Source organism: Oncorhynchus nerka, linkage group LG4 (assembly GCF_034236695.1).
Source record: "Oncorhynchus nerka isolate Pitt River linkage group LG4, Oner_Uvic_2.0, whole genome shotgun sequence".
Taxonomy (NCBI): domain Eukaryota; kingdom Metazoa; phylum Chordata; class Actinopteri; order Salmoniformes; family Salmonidae; genus Oncorhynchus; species Oncorhynchus nerka.
Window position 1 is genome coordinate 30,141,464 of NC_088399.1, and position 6,756 is coordinate 30,148,219.

The window sequence follows — 6,756 nt, forward strand, 5'->3', positions numbered from 1 at the left end:
GCAACCCTAACATTGGCAATGACAGAAGTCAAACGTTTTCTGTAAGTCTTCACAAGGTTTTCACACACTGTTGCTGGTATTTTGGCCCATTCCTCAATGCAGATCTCCTCTAGAGCAGTGATGTTTTGGGGCTGTTGCTGGGCAACACGGACTTTCAACTCCCTCCAAAGATTTTCTATGGGGTTGAGGTCTGGAGACTGGCTAGGCCACTCCAGGACCTTGAAATGCTTCTTACGAAGCCACTCCTTCGTTGCCCGGGCGGTGTGTTTGGGATCATTGTCATGCTGAAAGACCCAGCCACGTTTCATCTTCAATGCCCTTGCTGAAGGAGGTTTTCACTCAAAATCTCACGAAACATTCTTTCCTTTACACGGATCAGTCGTCCTGGTCCCTTTGCAGAAAAACAGCCCCAAAGCATGATGTTTCCACCCCCATGCTTCACAGCAGGTATGGTGTTCTTTGGATGCAACTCAGCATTCTTTGTCCTCCAAACACGACAAGTTGAGTTTTTACTTAAAAGTTATATTTTGGTTTCATCTGACCATATGATATTCTCCCAATCTTCTTCTGGATCATCCAAATGCTCTCTAGCAAACTTCAGACGGGCCTGCACATGTACTGGCTTAAGCAGGGGGACACGTCTGGCACTGCAGGATTTGAGTCCCTGGCTGCGTAGTGTGTTACTGATGGTAGGCTTTGTTACTTTGGTCCCAGCTCTCTGCAGGTTATTCACTAGGTCCCCCCGTGTGGTTCTGGGATTTTTGCTCACCGTTCTTGTGATCATTTTGACCCCACGGGTTGAGATCTTGCGTGGAGCCCCAGATCAAGGGAGATTATCAGTGGTCTTGTATGTCTTCCATTTCCTAATAATTGCTCCCAACAGTTGATTTCTTCAAACCAAGCTGCATACCTATTGCAGATTCAGTCTTCCCAGCCTGGTGCAGGTCTACAATTTTGTTTCTGGTGTCCTTTGACAGCTCTTTGGTCTTGGCCATAGTGGAGTTTGGAGTGTGACTGTTTGAGGTTGTGGACAGGTGTCTTTTATATTGATAACAAGTTCAAACAGGTGCCATTAATACAGGTAACGAATAGAGGACAGAGGAGTCTCTTAAAGAAGAAGTTACAGGTCTGTGAGAGCCAGAAATCTTGCTTGTTTGTAGGTGACCAAATACTTATTTTACACCATAATTTGCAAATAAATTCATTAAAAATCCTACAATGTGATTTTCTGGATTTTTTTTCTCATTTTGTCTGTCATAGTTGAAGTGTACCTATGATGAAAATTACAGGCCTCTCTCATCTTTTTAAGTGGGAGAACTTGCACAATTGGTGGCTGACTAAATACTTTTTTGCCCCACTGTACCTTGTTGGTCAGTGGTAAGAGGCTGGTGCGACACCATGTGCTAACTAGCTAGCTACTTAGTTAGCGACACCGTGTGCTAGCTTGCTTGTTAGATAGCACATGGTGTAGGCCTCGCCTTCCGTTTGCTGTGTACTGGAGAAAATTGGGCTGACAGGCGGGGGCGAAGGACACTGTCTACCGGTGTTGCTAGTTAGCTAGCTAGCACACAGTGTTGCCTACACCTCCCGTGTACTGGAGAAAACCGTGCCCTGGTATCGGGTCCTACCGTCCTTTTTAGCTTATAAATTGATCTGTGGATACCACAGATCGAAATGGCTGCCATTGATTGATAGCCCTGGTACCCAAGGACAAAGCAGTATTTTTTCTGGGCCTGTCTGATGTAGGATGTGAAATCTGAAAGTATTTGAATCTGGGCACTAAAAATCTTTACATCATAGTGCAGCATGAGGGAGTGGTTTCAACACGGTAGCACATTCAGAGAGCCATTTATAGCCATTAATTTAAAATAATTAATAGATTTTAAACAAAAAACACTTTCTGTTTGTCAGAGTATTTTCAGATGTTGTTATCAACAAATAAACAGTTTCACGTTTGGATTCAGCCTTGTGTCAGGTGAACTGTTGACTAATAATTCCCCTTACTCTTGAAACTGTTCCCTTTCAATTGCTGCTATACTATGGTTATCTAATTCATATTTCTTGTGTAAGAAACATTTCAATTTAGCCCTATCGATAAAGGCCAATTCTCACAAGTGTAAAGGATTAATTGAGTTTTTAGATCGTTGCACAGTAGATTAGAGTGACAAGAAGTAACACATGCAACCTCTCTGACAAGCAGTCTGTGTAGTTCCGACCACAAGACTCAGACTCAAGCAGTCTGAGTAACTGAAAGTAGCAGGAACAGAGAGACACAGGAACAGAGAGACACACTCACTCTTGAGATTAGGAGAATCTTAACTTGATTAACTGGAATCTAACCAATTCACAATACAGAGTAAAATAAATAGTTTAAAAACTCCCTCCCTCTCCAACATGCCATGGACAGCACAATAATTGTGTCCCTCTATCCACTAACCTGGGAGGTGGGCTGTGGGTCCGTGGATGTGAAGTCCCTGTCTTGTCTGCTCCTGTTGATTTGGACCCTGCTTGAAGTGTCCACAGAAGGCAGAGGTGAAAAGGGTTGTGATGCTCTGTGTTGATGATTGAAAGATAACTTTAACGGGATGTACGTACTCAGTGTGCACAGCAGCACTATGCTCTCTCTCTCTCTCTCTCTCTCTCTCTCTCTCTCTCTCTCATCATCTTGTCCCCCCCTGCTTATTTTTCTCAGTCAAATGTTGTGTTTTTCAGTTTAGCAAGATGCACAAATCAAATGTGATACAATAAAAAAAACTGTAGAAAAACTAAGCAGGAGGGGATTGTTGGGACCATCATAGTGCAAGTTAGTGCAGAAAAACTATTACTAAGCAGGAGGGGATTGTTGGGACCATCATAGTGCAAGTTAGTGTAGAAAAATATTACTAAGCAGGAGGGGATTGTTGGGACCATCATAGTGCAAGTTAGTGTAGAAAAATATTACTAAGCAGGAGGGGATTGTTGGGACCATCATAGTGCAAGTTAGTGTAGAAAAACTATTACTAAGCAGGAGGGGATTGTTGGGACCATCATAGTGCAAGTTAGTGTAGAAAAACTATTACTAAGCAGGAGGGGATTGTTGGGACCATCATAGTGCAAGTTAGTGTAGAAAAATATTACTAAGCAGGAGGGGATTGTTGGGACCATCATAGTGCAAGTTAGTGTAGAAAAACTATTACTAAGCAGGAGGGAATTGTTGGAACCATCATAGTGCAAGTTAGTGTAGAAAAATATTACTAAGCAGGAGGGGATTGTTGGGACCATCATAGTGCAAGTTAGTGTAGAAAAATATTACTAAGCAGGAGGGGATTGTTGGGACCATCATAGTGCAAGTTAGTGTAGAAAAACTATTACTAAGCAGGAGGGGATTGTTGGGACCATCATAGTGCAAGTTAGTGTAGAAAAATATTACTAAGCAGGAGGGGATTGTTGGAACCATCATAGTGCAAGTTAGTGTAGAAAAACTATTACTAAGCAGGAGGGGATTGTTGGGACCATCATAGTGCAAGTTAGTGTAAAAAAACGATTTGATGTGTTAGTCAGAGGGCTGTTAGGACACAGTATCTCTACCATCTACAGTGTTGGTGGTAATAAATTGTGTGTTTACAGTGGTTAACATTGATCTGGTGTTTACCATGCTCTGCTGTGGCCATATTGGTGATGAAGACAAATAGGTTAGCAGAGACTGTATTTCGTCGTACATGATGATTACCCCAACACGGTGGTGGGAAAAGTACCCGATTGTTATACTTGAGGAAAAGTAAATACACTCATAGAAAATTACTCAATTAAAAGTGAAAGTCACCCAGAAAAATATGACTTGAGTGAAAGTCTAAAAGTAAGCAAGGAAGGAATAAATATTTGTTCATACAAATTTAGGATCTTAAATTGAGCCAGTTTGCTACAGCAGGAAAATGATCCTGAAGCAACAGGAAATGGGAATTATGATGTGGATTATAATTAATGGACATTTTTGTAGGGGTTGATAAAAAAGGCTGTATGGGAAATAAAGTCAAAAATTTCTAAGTGGAAATCGCAAACGTCAGAAGCCTTTTTAAACCTCAAATACACGACATATTTTCAATGTCCTGCATTGCAGGAAAGTTCACCTGCAACAGCGTGATCCTTACATCTGTAAATAAACCTAATAAAAAAGCAAACATTTTGTTATATGTGAGTCCAGGTGTATTTGTAAATCACATGGCTAGTTGCTTTAACTACAAGAAAATTAGCACGTGGTCAGCTCCCATTAGTACATCATACATGTTCCAGGGCGTTTTACAACACTCATTCAAGGATTTTTCTTAAATTTTGCTATTTTTCTACATTGTAGTGTAACCATCTCACCAGGCTCGAATTTGACTCTATTAACTTACGTAGAATATCTCAACAGCAATGGGATGTTAGGTGAGAAGGACATCTCCAAGAAGAATCCCTATTGTAAACTATGATGACAAATGGGGTATCAACTTCAGATGGAATGATTATAGATTGTTGTTATTGTATAAGGATATACTTTCCCATGCATTCAATTAAATTGAAACAGTAAATGACTCCACCAAGGCAACATACACAAGGTTCAAGTTGTATATTATTTACATTTTCAAAGCACCACATCAAAATAAATACAAAATAACAAACCCCAATGAGTCGTGCACAACCCATGTCCAAATGATTTCAAGCTTGCTTAACAACCCGGAGGCGCGCGTTGGAGCTAAAAAAAAATGACAACACACATGAAGTCCCGAAGCTCCCCACCGTTGTGGTTACTCACTACTCGTGGATATTCCCTCAGTGAAGTATTGCAGTTCCTTGCAGGTTTCCTCACAGGATCCACAGCAAGCACAGCTGTCAATGCAGACAGTACTCTTTAGCAGTAACCGATATCCCATGGGAACATGACCTCGTTAACCTTTCCCAAGCAATTCTCTCTCGGTGTCACACGATGCTAGGCTAACCTCAAGGCTGTCAAATACCCAAATACAATGAGACGGTAGCTTCAGTCTTTACTAAGTCTTTCTTAACAAAATTATAACAACTCTCTTATAAAATAAAAACGATATTTCCCTTCGAAACTTGGCAGGTATCGATTTTGTTTGATTTTTTATCGTCTCCTTTTATAATTTTTCTTCACCAGCGGTCATAATGTACCGTCCATCCTTTTCTCAACGTCTGTGTAATTATTATTATTAAATAAGTCATGTGTAGAAAGTACTATAGCAATTAATGGTCTTACACTGTACTTACATTATGAAACTGTTAAACAAAACAAATTACTGACTGATTGAAGAGACCACATTTTTATTCTGTCCATTTTCCTTCTCTATCGCACACCCCTCCAACCTCCACCCATCCACCCGATTGGCCAGTGATGATGGGGAGAGTGTGGGGAACTGTCCCTTCTGTCAGCGACTCTTTATGATCCTAACACTGATAGAATAACTAGAGAATTGTGTGTGATAGATGAAGTGTGCAATTAAAGGCTTTTCTCCCCCATGTGTTTTATCGGGTCCCCTTGCTGTCAGGGCTCCAGAAGTGCTGAAGGACCTTGCCCCGGGCTCTCAGCCCCCGTTCCTCATCTTCGGCGGGGAGGTGCACACCGACACCAACAAGATCGAGGAGTTCCTAGAGGAGGCACTGGCTCCGCCACAGTGAGTGTGTGATGAACATCAACAGGCATAAATGCACGCACACACACGCACGTACGCACACACACGCACGCGCGCGCACGCACGCACGCGCGCACACACACACACACACACACGCCAAAAGAGACAAGTCATTAATAAATAAATGTTTATTACAGGGCAATTAACATCTTTGCAGTCAAACATATCCTCCACTGGCTCTACTAACTCAGAAAGCTGAGAGCTAATGGCAATACCTTTCCAGGTACCCCAAGCTGTGCTGTCGCTACAAGGAGTCCAACGGTGCTGGAGATGACATCTTCCACGTTCTCTGCATACATCAAGAACCCTAACCCTGGACTCAACGATAGTAAGAAGCCCCTCCTTGTTTAGAAGTTGATGGATGAGTCATTGAAACAGTAGTTCTGTTTTTTTATGAGGCTTTGCTGCTTTTCAGTGCTTGAGAAGAAGTTTCTGAAGAGCCTGATGAAGTTGGATCAGTACCTGCTGACGCCACTCCTACACGAGCTGGACCAAAACCCAGACATCCCCCAGTCATCACGGCACTATCTGGACGGGAACTCCCTCAGTCTGGCTGACTGCAACCTGATGCCCAAGCTCAATATAGTCAAGGTTATCAGATCAAGCATTCCAGGAAGTCCTAGATTACATCACCTTTGCCAGTGTCATCTATTGTACTTTCTTCTAGTCTGCTCCTCTTTGTTGGAACCATCTCAATCTCAATCAAGAAGGGCAAAGGTCTATTCCTTTTACAGTATTTATAGGTGCACTCAGATGTGTAGCTATGGTTTAAGCAATGGGAATATTGTGCTTTTTATTAGTCTGTATGACTGCAAGAACCACTAGCACCACTGTGCTACTCGTAAACAGATGAAAATGTTGTTCAGTGTGGTTCAGTGTGTGTCTGTCATGTTGACTCCCTTTCCCCCTCTCTTGCTCCCCACAGGTGGTGTGTAGGAAGTACTGTGACTTTGAGATCCCTGTGGCTCTGACCGGTCTGACCCACTACCTGACCAAGGCCTACCAGCAGGACGAGTTCCGCTATACCTGCCCCAAGGATTCCGGGATCCTGCTGGCCTACCACTCGGTAGCCAAATACCTCAACAAGTAG

General features: G+C 42.4%; 1 pseudogene; it reads left to right on the forward strand.

The window, feature by feature from the left end:
* The first annotated feature begins 18 nt into the window (after positions 1–18).
* LOC115117416 (chloride intracellular channel protein 4-like) lies at positions 19–6,756 on the forward strand (annotated as a pseudogene).